Here is a 13364-nt window from a genome sequence, read left to right on the forward strand (position 1 = left end):
TCCAGAATGGTTCCCAGGCCAACGTCAATGCTTTAATAAATGCCTCTTTTGGAACACACTCAAACAAGCATAACACCAGAGGCGTACTAGGGTGTACAGTGTGCACATGTACAAAAATCACCTATCAGACTATGGAGTGTACGACGTATTTGTGTGTGGCGACACAACGCCACCGTCATGTTGAGATCAAACATGGTAGAAGCTTTCCCTCATTCTCAGACTGCAGCACAAAGGTGTGCGAATGTTTTTGCCCTTATTTCTCGCCCTCATTCCGGATGCTTTGAGTACAGTCAGTCATACCCTTGGATCCCGAACACCTTACAGGTCAAATGTTTTGGCTCCCAAACGCCACAAACCCAGAAGTGACGGTTCCGGTTTGGGAACTATTTTTGGAAGCCGAACATCCAACGGGGCTTCCGCGGCTTCTGATTGGCTGCAGGAGCTTCCTTCAGGAGTCTCCCAGGACCAGAAGAGGACTGAAGTGGGAGGAGCATGTTGGATGCAGACACAGTCTTCACCTGCTTGCTCTACGTGGGGCTGCCCTTGAGGCTGACCCAGAAACTCCAGCGGGTGCAGAATGCCCTCCTTACAGGGTCCTCACTGCGAGATCACATTCACCCGGTGCTATACCAGCTGCACTGGCTCCCGGTGGAGTACAGGATCAGGTTTAAGGTGCTGGTTTTAACCTTCAAAGCCCTATACGGCCTAGGACCCTCGTACCTACAGGACCGCCTCTGCTGGTATGTCCCACAGAGGACCTTACAGTCTTCAAATAAAAACATCTTGGAGATCCCGGGCCACAGGGAGGTCAGGCTGGCCTCAACCAGAGCCAGGGCTTTTTCGGCCATGGCCCCAGTCTGGTGGGACACTCTGTCACAAGAGACTAGGGCCCTGTGAGACTTGACATATTTCCGCAGGGCCTGCAAGTTGGAGCTGTTCCACCAGGCCTTTGGCCAAGGCACAGTTTGGTTTCCAAATGTTTTGGAAGTCAAACAGACTTCTGTAACGGATTCCATTTGACTCCCAAGGTACTTGGGTATTTGGCTGGCATAAAATGTAGTATTTTGTAATGTGCCTATTGCAATAAACCGACCTGTCCTCTCAAGCTGCTTGGATAGGAGACCTGGGAATCTTAAGCAAGACATCCTATAGTCTGCATAAAGACAGACATGTCATGCAAATGGGATCACTGTCATGTGATCACTTGGTTATGCCTATAAATATGGGAGAGGGAATGTTTTTTGTCAATGGGCCATCATAAGTTGAAGAAAGCTGGATGTGGTCAGAATGCAGACCTTTTCACATACCAAATGAAAACTCAAGTTGAATTCTAGTTTTCTCTGGATGGCTCTTCAGGAATCTATGTGCCAGGTATGAATAAGTATCCCCAGCAACACATGTGGCTGGGCTCATTATCCCAGTGCGGCTGGTTTTCAAATGGGTAAAAGAACCCATGTGCTTCCAGTGTCTATGAAGGCTTCTTTTTAAGATTTATTATTTGAAAATTACATTTGGCAATTTAGCCTCTCATGTGATCTGACAGAGGTATCTCAAACTGCAGCCAACCACATTTATGAAACTAAAGAAACACCCATCTGTAATATAGCAATGGCTGTATTTAAATTATTCCCATCTGGCTTAGCAAATGTCTATATCATAAATTGAACTTTGCCTAGACCTGATGATCAAATTTACATCCCAATTGAAAGCAGGAATTTTAAGAGTTGAAGAATAATGTGTAGATTTCCCATATCGGAAAATATTAGACCAAGTCAATACAATGAAAAGCTTTCCCCATCCTTTTCCTTGAAACTCTTCTCCAACTTAACCCAATTTCCTAAGTCATTTAGAGGCCCTTAAACAAAATGAAATCCTAATGATGTCGCTGCCATGAATAATTAATTGTACTTGCCCAATCTCTCCAACAAAATCCATTCTCATTAGATTAGAGGTTCTCTCAAGACACAGGAGTTCATGATGGCATTTTTACATCCTTCTTGTCTCTTACGTTTCTTTGTCTCTTCTTATCTACGTCTGTGATCAAGGATTCCATCACTTCTGCAGTCCTCTTAAGACCACTTGCATTGCCTGGCTTTGACATCTTTTAAGAAATTGCCGTTTAATTGAAAAGCTCTCTGGCTTTGCCAAAAAAATGGCTGGTGTGTGTGTGTGTGTGTGTGTGTGTGTGTGTGTGTGTGTGTGTGGTTTTTTTAAGGGAAGAATTCTACAACTGCCAATCAGCCTAAGTGGATGAATATACGGCATGGGTCTTATTTCTTTGATTAATTAACTTTATTTTTCTTTGCAAACCTCTCGGGATCAATAACCCTTCTCAGAATTTGGAAATCCAGCCGTACTCGTGCCAAATGCTCACAAACTGTGCTTGTGGGACAGGTGGTTTCAGTTTTATACGTGAGTCTGAACAAAGGTAGGCTCTGAATGAAGACAAAACTGTCAGCCGGGCTCCTTATCAGGATATAAGTGTAACTACAACAACAACTTTCCCTGGAATCCTTTGTGGATGAAAAACTATGGATTCACACCCGTGCACAACACAATCTACATCTGACTAGTACTTTCTTGCAGTCCTAAGAACAAAATTAAATGTTTGAGCCGCTAACCTGACAAAGGTGCTAAGAGGCGCTAGAAACCAACTGAAGCAAAAAAGTGTCATCAGTTAAAAAGTCTGTCCTAAACACAATGATGGGTTGACGTTGCAGATTCAACGCAAAAAGCAGGTGGTGATGCCAAAAGATCACCACCGCCTTGCGAACCTGAACTTGGTATCTCAGGAACCAGTCTTCCTCCATATATCAGACAATAGACCAGAGTTCAAAGGTGAGACACTATTATCAAGCACAGACACTAAGTGTAATCAATGGCAGCCGTAAGTCAAGTTCTCCAACTGATTCTTCAAGTTTAACACATCAGAGGTTATTAAATTAAAATAACTAAAAGGTAGAGGGAATGCAAGCAAGCAAGAGATGATGGACGTATCCATTATTCTTCCTAATGTAAGCCTGACCTCTCCTAATGAAAATTAGTGGAGTATGCCAGATGAACACTTAAAATAGGAAAGGAGTCCTCACTATATGCTGAGCATAGATTGGTTTGGGTCAGATATAATGCTACCGGGGTGTGTGTGTGAGTCATCAGCTCTGCATATTTCTATGCACCAACAGTTCTGTCAATCAGGTGGACATCTTTGCAAATCTCAGAATGTTTTCCAGAATGTGCACTCTGACAGTGGACTGCTGCTGTCCCCTTCTGCTTTGTCTGTGTTTTCAAACATGCATTCCACCCAACGACTGGTACTAGCACCCAGGAGGATGAAACAACAGTGTGCTTCCAAACCCTCCCATTCTTTTGAGCATCTTGCGGAATCCAATAGTTTGTAATTTCCACCCAGGCCTCAGGTCTGTTTTACCTTGATGCTTTTGAATTATGGTGCTGGAGGAGACTCTTGAGAGTCCCATGGACTGCAAGAAGATCAAACCTATCCGTTCTTAAGGAAATCAGCCCTGAGTGCTCACTGAAAGGACAGATCCTGAAGCTGAGGCTCCAAGACTTCAGCCACCTCATGAGAAGAGAAAACTCCCTGGAAAAGACCCTGGTGTTGGGAAAGATGGAGGGCACAAGGAGAAGGGGACGACAGAGGACGAGATGGTTGGACAGTGTTCTCAAAGCTACCAGCATGAGTTTGACTAAACTGCGGGAGGCAGTGGAAGACAGGAGTGCCTGGCATGCTCTGGTCCATGGGGTCACGAAGAGTCGGACACAACTAAATGACTAAACAAATAATTCTGGATTTGTAAGGATCCTTTCAGTTCAGAAACAAAATTTTAAAACGGTTTATTGATTTCAACTGAGTTGGCTGGACAAACCTAGACCATTAAAAACAAGAGGGAACATTTAAAGCAACCCCGTAAAACTTGGGCACTGAATTACATATCATAAGGCTGTCATATGTCTGGATTGTCCCGGATATTACCAGGATTTCAAAGGCAGAATTGATGTCCGAGAGGAATTTCCGGAAGGTGGTGCTTTGTCCTGGATCTTAGTCAAGTCAATTGAAAAAACCTCAACAACTTTTGGGGTGTCCTGGTTTTTACTTTTTGAAATATGGCAACCCTGATCACATTTTCTTCCCACTTCCTCCATCCTCAGCGCTACCAGGATTCACCTCTCTCCTGACCCATTAGAAAACTTACCCACAAAAGAAGCTGTCTTCCAAACATAAGAGAGTTTAAAGCACGCTTCTTAATCTGGTGATGTATGTGCCCATGGCACCATCTAGTGGGTCATTTGGTTCATACGTGACACCTGCCCGTTCTGACAATAGGACATAGGAGGTCAAAGCAGCTGCTGTGGGGCTGCTAATCTCACTGGGGAAGTAACACTGGGGGTTAACCCTTTCCTCCCATGCTGCTTCTCTCAGCAAAATCACACCACCAAGTTGCTACTAGACCCACAATGTCAGTCTCTGTCTTCTGCCTGCTTCTTCCTGCTTGATTTTTATCAAGGAGGGTTTAGGGAAATGATTAAACTGCCTCTCGCCCACCCAGCACCGTTTCTCAATCAAAACAACAGCTCACTATGACTGTTGTAAAGAAAAAAGATGCTCTCGGTTCGCGTCTCATTCAGTTCATAGTTTAAAAGATGTTCATAGTGTTGGAAAAGATCCCACTGGGGTATAAGGGTCTTTTCACATGTTAAATGACAGCAAAAAGAGTTTTGCTATTGGCTGTGCATTCACCAGGAGCCACAGCCAACTACTGCTCTCTAAGGATAACCTGTGCTTTTGAACACGCTCTTCACATCCGTACATAATATTGTTCACCTGGACGTTCCTTACATGGGAGGGGTCTCGGGATAACTTTCCTAAACTTGCAATTAGCCAAACTGACAGATATAATAAGACGTGACTAGAATGTTATTTAAAATACATCTCTGGGTTATTTGGGGGGCCTGCCTGGTGTTTTTACATGAGTAGAATGTGTGCTTTTATTTAAAATGCATCACTGGGTTATTTGTGGGGCAAAGGAATTTGTTCTTTTTTCCTCAAAATATAGTCCGGCCCCCCACAAGGTCTGAGGGACAGTGGACCGGCCCCCTGCTGGAAAAGTGTGCTGACCCATGTTTTAGATTGTAGGGGCAACAAGTAGGACCTACAGCAAAATTTTGCAGTGGGGAGTGTTCCTGTTCAGCATGCTTGCCAACCAGGCAACCACATTCTCTTCAATTTGTCTCCCCACTCATTTTCCAAAAAATTGACTGTATGCTCCATTCCACTTCAGCTGTTGTGGGGCTCTGCCCCCCAAAACATTCCTCCTCCCCAAAGGTTATGTAAACATCTGCAAACCTTGGGTTTTCCCTAAGCCTGATGCCTCTTTCTTGTGCATGGACGGCGTTTGCTGTTTTGATTGCATAAGAAGCCACAACTGGATAATGAGTTTGTTATTATACCTGCTCATAAATTATACCTGCTCATACAAGATCATGTTAAGAATCTGGAAACTTGTCAGTAGCAGCTGCACCTTCTCACTCCATTTGTATCTAAACTTTTATCATTTTTTTTTAGGCTCTCCTCCAAACCCTTTCCAGTTTGTCAATATGCTTTAATACTTAACCACGACAATCCATTGACAGGATCCCCAAGGGCAGGGGTCAGCAAACTTTTTCAGCAGGGGGCCAGTCCACTGTCCCTCAGACATTGTGGGGGGCCAGACTATATTTTGAAAAGATAAAAAAAATGAACGAATTCCTGTGCCCCACAAATAACCCAGAGATGCATTTTAAATAAAAGGACCTATTTGACTCATGTAAAAAGACGTTGATTCCCGGACCGTCCACCGGCTGGATTTAGAAGGTGATTGGGCCGGATCCAGCCCTTGGGCCTTAGTTTCCCTACCCATGATCTAGGGCATGCTCTACGGAGAGCTGGCTTCAGGCATGATGTTGGCAGACCAACTGCGCTACAAAGACGTTTGCAAACATGACATGAAGGCTGGCCACTTCAACTCCACAGTGTAGGAATCCCTTGTACGCGCAGTGGCGGAGGAAGCCGCTCAGGCGCCTGGGGTGGCGCGTCCAGGGGCGGGACAATCCACCCATAGGGGTGGGGTGAGGGCAGGAAGCACCGTGGCGCCTCCGGAGTCTGCCTACCTCCTCCTACTCAGCCGACCTACAGCTGGAGGGAGGCAGCGGGCAGAAAGTTTGGGCAGCACAGAGCCTGCATGCACCCAAGCCACCGCATTGCTCCCAGGCCTCTCTCCCGCATCTCTCTACAGGCCTCACAGTGAGTGCCACCCGTCATTTTGTCACCCCCCTCAGTGGTGAAACCCGGGGCGGACCGCATCCCCCACACCACACTTCCTCCGCCCCTGTGTACACAGCTGCAATGTCTGGAGACAGGTTATGAATCCATAGCAGGGACCAGAGGAGGAATGACCGCTGGGAGGAGCGCAGAAAGAAGAACCATGGTGCATCTTTAACAGCTCAACCAAACACCTTCATCTGCCCCGGCTACAGCAACCATGTCTCTCTCATATCAGTCTCTAGTGTCACAGCAGGTGTCATAACCTTCCATCCTTCCAGCAGTCTGACTCCACTTCCAAAGGCACTGGTCCATTGTCTCCCAAGACAAACGGGTGCCAACAATACAATTGCTCTCTACAGTAGAAGTGCTAGCAGCGTATATACAGTAGTACCTCGTTGTGAGTCCGCCCCATTAAGCGTCCATTTCGTGGCATGTCCGCGGCAAACCCGGAAGTACCGGAACAGGTTATATCTGGGTTTGCTGCCTGCGGTCGCACAGAAGCGCTAAATCGCACTGTGCACATGCGCAGAGGTGCAAAACAGCTCACACACGTGTGCACATCGACACTTTGTCGAGCGTCCCTTTCGTCGAGTGTCCAGGGCTCCGGAATGGATCCTGGACTCAAACAAGGTACCACTGTATTTGTAAGAAACTTAGGAGATAGATTACACAAGGTGACACTTCTCAGATCTCAGACTACTTCTGGCATCTGTTCCAAAGGTACTGTAATGGGTTTGAGTTACTCGTGCGTAATCTGCCGCCTCTCTAGGCTTAATTGCCTTGGTTAAACCGTTCTGACTGCACAGCCCATCTCCGTGTGGCTGTCTCAGTCGCTGGCAGAATCTGTCTGTGGGCGTTTCTTAAACCTTTTCCAGCATAGAAGCTGTCTGACTCCCAAACGCCTCCTTCTCTCACTGCGCGGGAGTCTTCTGCGCAGGGTGGGCGTGGGTAGTGGAGGACCAGTGCTCTCCTCACTGATGTCCAGGGAAGAATCCCGGAGCTCTCCCCCCGCTTCCCCCATTTGCCCCCCTTGATCCCTTGTGTTACGCCGATTTCCTTCCTCCTCTACCAAGCTGCGTCTCCCCCTGGTGCTGGTACCTTCTCCTGCAGAATCGGGGAGCCTCTCCTTCGCCTTTCAGTTCCCTGACAGGTACATTTCAGGATCTCTTGCAATATTGCAGTGGATCCTGGAGAACTCTGTACACATGCAGGGCTCAAAACTGTACATAGCAGCTATTTGGAGAATTAAACCCCCATGGGCCAGCCCAGGACATGCCACATAGAAACAGAAACAGAAAAAGCAGGCATTTCCTTACATGTGCTAGATTGACACACCACCCCCAAAGTAGCAGAACCAATAGAAATGTTCCTGTGATGAATGGTCACATCGGTGCTGAACAAAATAACAGAGTCAGATTACACAATCAAATTGCAGTGCACCATCAGTGCTATTAGTAACCATGAGATCAGCAAGCAGTATTAGAATAAAGTGTGGATAGACTGTGGCTTCTGTCCTAAATTTGTTTCTTTCCTTCGGATTGGATTGGACCTTCAAGTACCGTATTTTTCGCTCTATAAGACGCACTCCCCCCCCTCCTAAAAAGGGGAGGTGTGTGTGCGTCTTATAGAGCGAATGCAGGCTGTGCAGCTATTCTGGCTTCTGGGATTCAGAATATTTTTTTCTTGTTTTCCTCCTCCAAAAACTAGGTGCGTCTTATGGTCTGGTGCGTCTTATAGAGCGAAAAATACGGTAGGTTGTTGGTATCAGAGGACAAACACACTTCCAGGTTGCTGAAAATCTTTTCACGTGGCTCAAGCTGAAATCTGCTAAGACTATTTCCTGCTGCGTACCCCTAAGCCACAAAACAGAAGGACAGTACCATCGGGCCAAGATGCACTCGAAGACTGGCTCATTCGAATTTTGGAAATAATTTCTCCTTTTTAATTGCCAAACTCTAACTTGGTTATGTGAAAGTTTTAAACTACCGGTAGGTACTATTTAAAAATAAAATAAAATAAAATAAAAACATTTCAGACTCGTGGAAACCAAAAACCAGTATCATTACCAGTACCAGATTTACATATAAGCTAAACAAGCTATAGCTTAGGGACCCACTCTCTTGGGGGGCCCCAAAAAATTTAAAGGGGAAAAAACCTGGATGTACATTTCCAAAATATAAGATAAAAATAAAATAAAATAAAACCTACATACAGCAACAGTGTTTTGTGTTGTGTTGTGTAGCCTCCTATTTGTTGTGCACAAATGGCTTTAGATACCTAATAGGTCCATAAATTACTATACAGTGGTGCCCCGCAAGACGAATGCCTCGCAAGACGGAAAACCCGCTAGACGAAAGGGTTTTCCGTTTTGGAGGTGCTTCGCAAAACGAATTTCCTATGGGCTTGCTTCGCAAGACGAAAATGTCTTGCGAGTTCCTGCGGGGTTTTTTTCCTTTCCCCCCCTTTTTTCCCAAGCCGCTAAGCCGCTTAACAGCTGATCCGTTAAGCCGCTTATCAGCTGATCTGTTAAGCCGCTTATCAGCTGATCCGCTAAGCCGCTTAACACCTGATCCGCTAAGCCGCTTAACAGCTGATCCGCTAAGCCGCTTATCAGCTGATCCGCTAAGCCCGCTAAGCCGCTAATAGCGCTAAGCCGCTAAGCCGCTAATGGGCTTGCTTCGCAAGACGGAAAAAACCGCAAGACGAAGAGACTCGCGAAACGGATTCTTTTCGTCTTGTGAGGCACCACTGTATAGCATATATTCAACACAAAAACCAGCAACAATTTGTTGTTGACAGAGGACAGGTAGACATATAAAGGGCCCCATTGCGTTCAGTAGCTGAGGGCCTCATCAAAGCTAAACCGGGCCGAGATCATTACAGTGCCAGAAAAAATAAGGGTTCAGAACCTCTTATACAAAGAACTGATAAACAAGGCTGATGGGCTGCTACCACGAAAGGAAGCAACCTATGGTTGGTCACTACCATCAGTTGAGCTCAGCGACAAGAGGCTGCAGATGTGGACAAGATCAGAGCGAATTCCTTTACTGGAGGCTGCCCACAATAATTCTGAAGTTGGCACCAAATTATTCCCTCCCCCAGTATCACGCGCCTGTATGCCAAGTGGCCAGTTATCCCTTGGCCAGCGAAGGTTATCTTTTCTGAGAATCCTCTGGAAAAATAATCTCTCAAAGGACCTGTTGATTGTACTGTTGTACAATCATTGTACAACAATGTACTGTTACCATTGTACTGTTGAGAGTGTACAGTGGTGCCCCGCAAGACGAATGCCTCGCAAGACGAAAAACTCGCTAGACGAAAGGGTTTTTGCGTTGCTTCGCTAGACGAATTTCCCTATGGGCTTGCTTCGCAAGACGAAAACGTCTTGCGCTTTTTTCTTAAAGCCGCTTGAAGACGCACAGTTGCGACGGACCGTGCTTCGCAAGACGAAAAACATCGCAAGACGAAAAGACTCGCGGAACGAATTACTTTCGTCTTGCGAGGCACCACTGTATTAACTTACGGTCTGTGTGTGTGGTTTGGGAGCTGCACCGTCAGGGAAAAAACAATGCTGTCCAGGGTTGTAAAGACCGCGGAGAGAGTAACTGGGTGCACTCTCCCTACCTTGGATCAAATCTATGTTTCCAGGTGCCATAAGAAAGCTGCAGAGATAGCGCAGGATAGTGCACACCCTGGAAATGATCTCTTTCAGCTTTTGCCTTCTGGAAGAAGGTACAGGGTTATAAAGACTAGGACTAGCCGCCTGAGAAACAGTTTCTAACCAAATGCGATTTTGGTTTTAAACACAGTGTAAGGTAGTCTCTATGGGAGTATATTGTATTTAATTATGGGGTATCAAAGTTTTTAGGGGAATAACCAGGCTGGGATAGCTGGGATAGCAGGCTTGTTGGTTTCTGAATGTCTGATGTAGATTTTCAATTTCGTTGTTCTGTATGGGACAATGACAATAAAGATTATTGTATCGTAACACCTTTTGCACAGCTGAACTGTTTGCTTCCTGCCCACCAAAATTAGGCGTTCAAACTGAACTTTCATAAAAGGAAGGTATCTTTTACCATATGTGACAAAAAGGCTTTCTGGGAAATGATATATAATGAGTTAAAGAAAATGTTTAAAAACACTTTCATTAAAAAACCAGAAGCCTTTTTACTGGGTATAGTGGGTGAAGCAATATCAAGAAAAGATAAAAGACTGTTCATGTATGCAACAACAGCTTTCCAATACAGTGGTGCCTCGCAAGACGAAATTAATCCGTTCCGCGAGCCTCTTCGTCTAGCGGTTTTTTCGTCTTGCAAAGCAACCCTATTAGCGGCTTAGCGGATTAGCGCTATTAGCGGTTTAGCGGCTATTAAAGGCTTAGCGGCTATTAAAGGCTTAGCGGATTAGCAGCTAAAAGGCTATTAGCGGCTATTAAAGGCTTAGCGGATTAGCAGCTAAAAGGCTATTAGCGGCTTAGTGGCTTAGAAAAAGGGGGGCGGGAAAAAATCGGAACACTTGCAAGACGTTTTCATCTTGCAAAGCAAGCCCATAGGGAAAATCGTCTTGCGAAGCAGCTCAAAAAAGGAAAACCCTTTCGTCTAGCGGGTTTTCCGTCTTGCAAGGCATTCGTCTTGCGGGGCACCACTGTAATGGAAAGAATGAAAGTACCAATGAAAGAAGAGTGGCAGATGAAAATGATGGGCCTTTGCAGAACTGGAAAAGCTGACGGGGAAAATCCAAAACCAGCACAATCAAGTATTCCAAAAAGACCAGAGTAAATTTATACAATATCTGAAAAATCATTGTAAGCAATTAACAACACTAGTAGGCTTATCTGAAGACTTGTAATGTGAATTTTTTTACCTTTCTACATTTATTTAAACTTTGGGTATTTTGTGATGAGTTTTATTAGAATTGGAAAATATATAAAATGCTGTGATATAAAGGTTAATTTTGAAAGCCAAGAGGTGGGAGGGAAGGACGTCTATAGGCTCTAAAGAGCCAAAGAGGGAAAGTGGATAACAATGATGTGGTTATATATGTTTAAATGGAAAAACCAAACCAACTGAATTTTTATAGGCCCAGGGAGTGGGGGAGGGGATTCTATGTCACCCTCTGAAGTACCAAGACCACCTGAAATTTAACATACTGTGGCTTGATATTTTTTAAAGTGGCAGCAGTGTTGACATTCCAAAACATTATTTTTATTTACATTATTTATTTACATTATTTACATTTATGATGGAGTTAATAGTTTCTTCCTTAGTTCTGCTTCTCAAACTTAATTATTATTGCAAAGAATAGGCCTTTCATTTTCTCTTTCTCTTTCTGCAATTTTCCTTTTGAAACTAGGTTTTCCCTTTCTGCTGGGTTCAGCATTTTGATAGATGTGTCCAGAGACTTCAGGAATTTCCAGTTATAAACAGTTAAAGACTCAGAAACAGACCCTTCAGCATTTTGAGGGCCTGCAAAATACAAAATTGATTCCTACGTTTATTGCTCCACCTTTAAAACATGATTTATTTATAGTGCGCCGAAAGAATGGTTCGGATGAACAAATTATGCCAGATTCAAAAAAAGGGGTTCACTACATGCTACGCATAGTACAAGGTGCCAACAAACCCCGATTATAAATCCTTCCGTGTTACTTGACTCCCGCTTTTTTCCTGAAGAAAACCAACAATCCCAATGTATGGAAGTGAGAGCTGGACCATAAAGAAGGCTGATCACCAAAGAATTCATGCTTTTGAATTATGGTGCTGGAGGAGACTCTTGAGAGTCCCATGGACTGCAAGAAGATCAAACCTCTCCATTCTTGGGGAGATCAGCCCTGGGTGCTCACTGGAAGGACAGATCCTGAAGCTGAGGCTCCAATACTTTGGCCACCTCATGAGAAGAGAAGACTCCCTGGAAAAGACCCTGATGTTGGGAAAGATGGAGGGCACAAGGAGAAGAGGACGAAAGAGGACGAGATGGTTGGACAGTGTTCTCGAAGCTACAAACATGAGTCTGACCAAACTGTGGGAGATAGTGGAAGACAGGAGTGCCTGGCGTGCTCTGGTCCATGGGGTCACAAAGAGTCAGACACGACTAAACGACTAAACAACAACAACAAATCCTCTGTTAAGTTTTTTACCAGAGGGAGGTGACCGGAAAAAACCTATGTACCTCTTCCCTTTGCACAGCCACACTCTTGAGTCGTATGGAGCCCGGTGTGTTCCTCTAGATCAGGGGTCTCCAAGAGGTTGATCGCAATCTACTGGTAGATCCCCAGGAGGTTTTGGTAGATCGCAGGCGATCGCATTGGTAAAATAGAATCCGGGCCTGCCCCCTTGCCCCGCCCTCCATTCTTGCACAATTCTAGCAGAATGAAAGCTTACTCAGTGAGGCTGTTTGTTTCCCCAGTGATCTGTTGGTGAGTGACTGTTCCTCTTTATCTCCCAAAACCCTTAAAAACGGGACTTCCCGTTCCTAGAATGTTGAGATGTGATACACTTTTTAATTTGGAAATCTGCCATGATGGAATAAGACCGAGTTGCAGAGTTATAAATAGTCGTAGGGGGAGGTGAGCTCTTAATATGTCTTTATATCTGTATTTCAAGTCTGATTTGGTAAATCTCCCCTGGAAAGGCTAATGTTTGATGCAACTGGTCTGGGAAAATGAATGAGCAAACGCCTAGATTTGATTTCATCAGAACTGGGAGAAGATGACGTCTGCCAGCAGCAAAATGACTTTTGGATTGATTCGGCACAAACACCAGCGTGAATCATACACATAAAATCCACACAGAAACACATCATTGCTTACTTCAACTTGCTTGTGGAAACAACTAATAGGCCATGAAAGAAGGAAGGTTAACAACAGGAAATTTAAAGGAACTATTGGAAAGACTATCCAAGCCAGCAGACATATGAGATGATCAGAGCCCCGACCGAACTTGAAGCATGGGAAGTCCCAACAAAAAATTTATAATTCAGGCAGAATATCTGGACTATTTGATATGTATTTGTATAATTTGGAACATTCAATGTGATCTGACTGGAT

Source organism: Podarcis liolepis, assembly GCF_965112155.1.
Source record: "Podarcis liolepis genome assembly, chromosome: 12".
Classification (NCBI taxonomy): domain Eukaryota; kingdom Metazoa; phylum Chordata; class Lepidosauria; order Squamata; family Lacertidae; genus Podarcis; species Podarcis liolepis.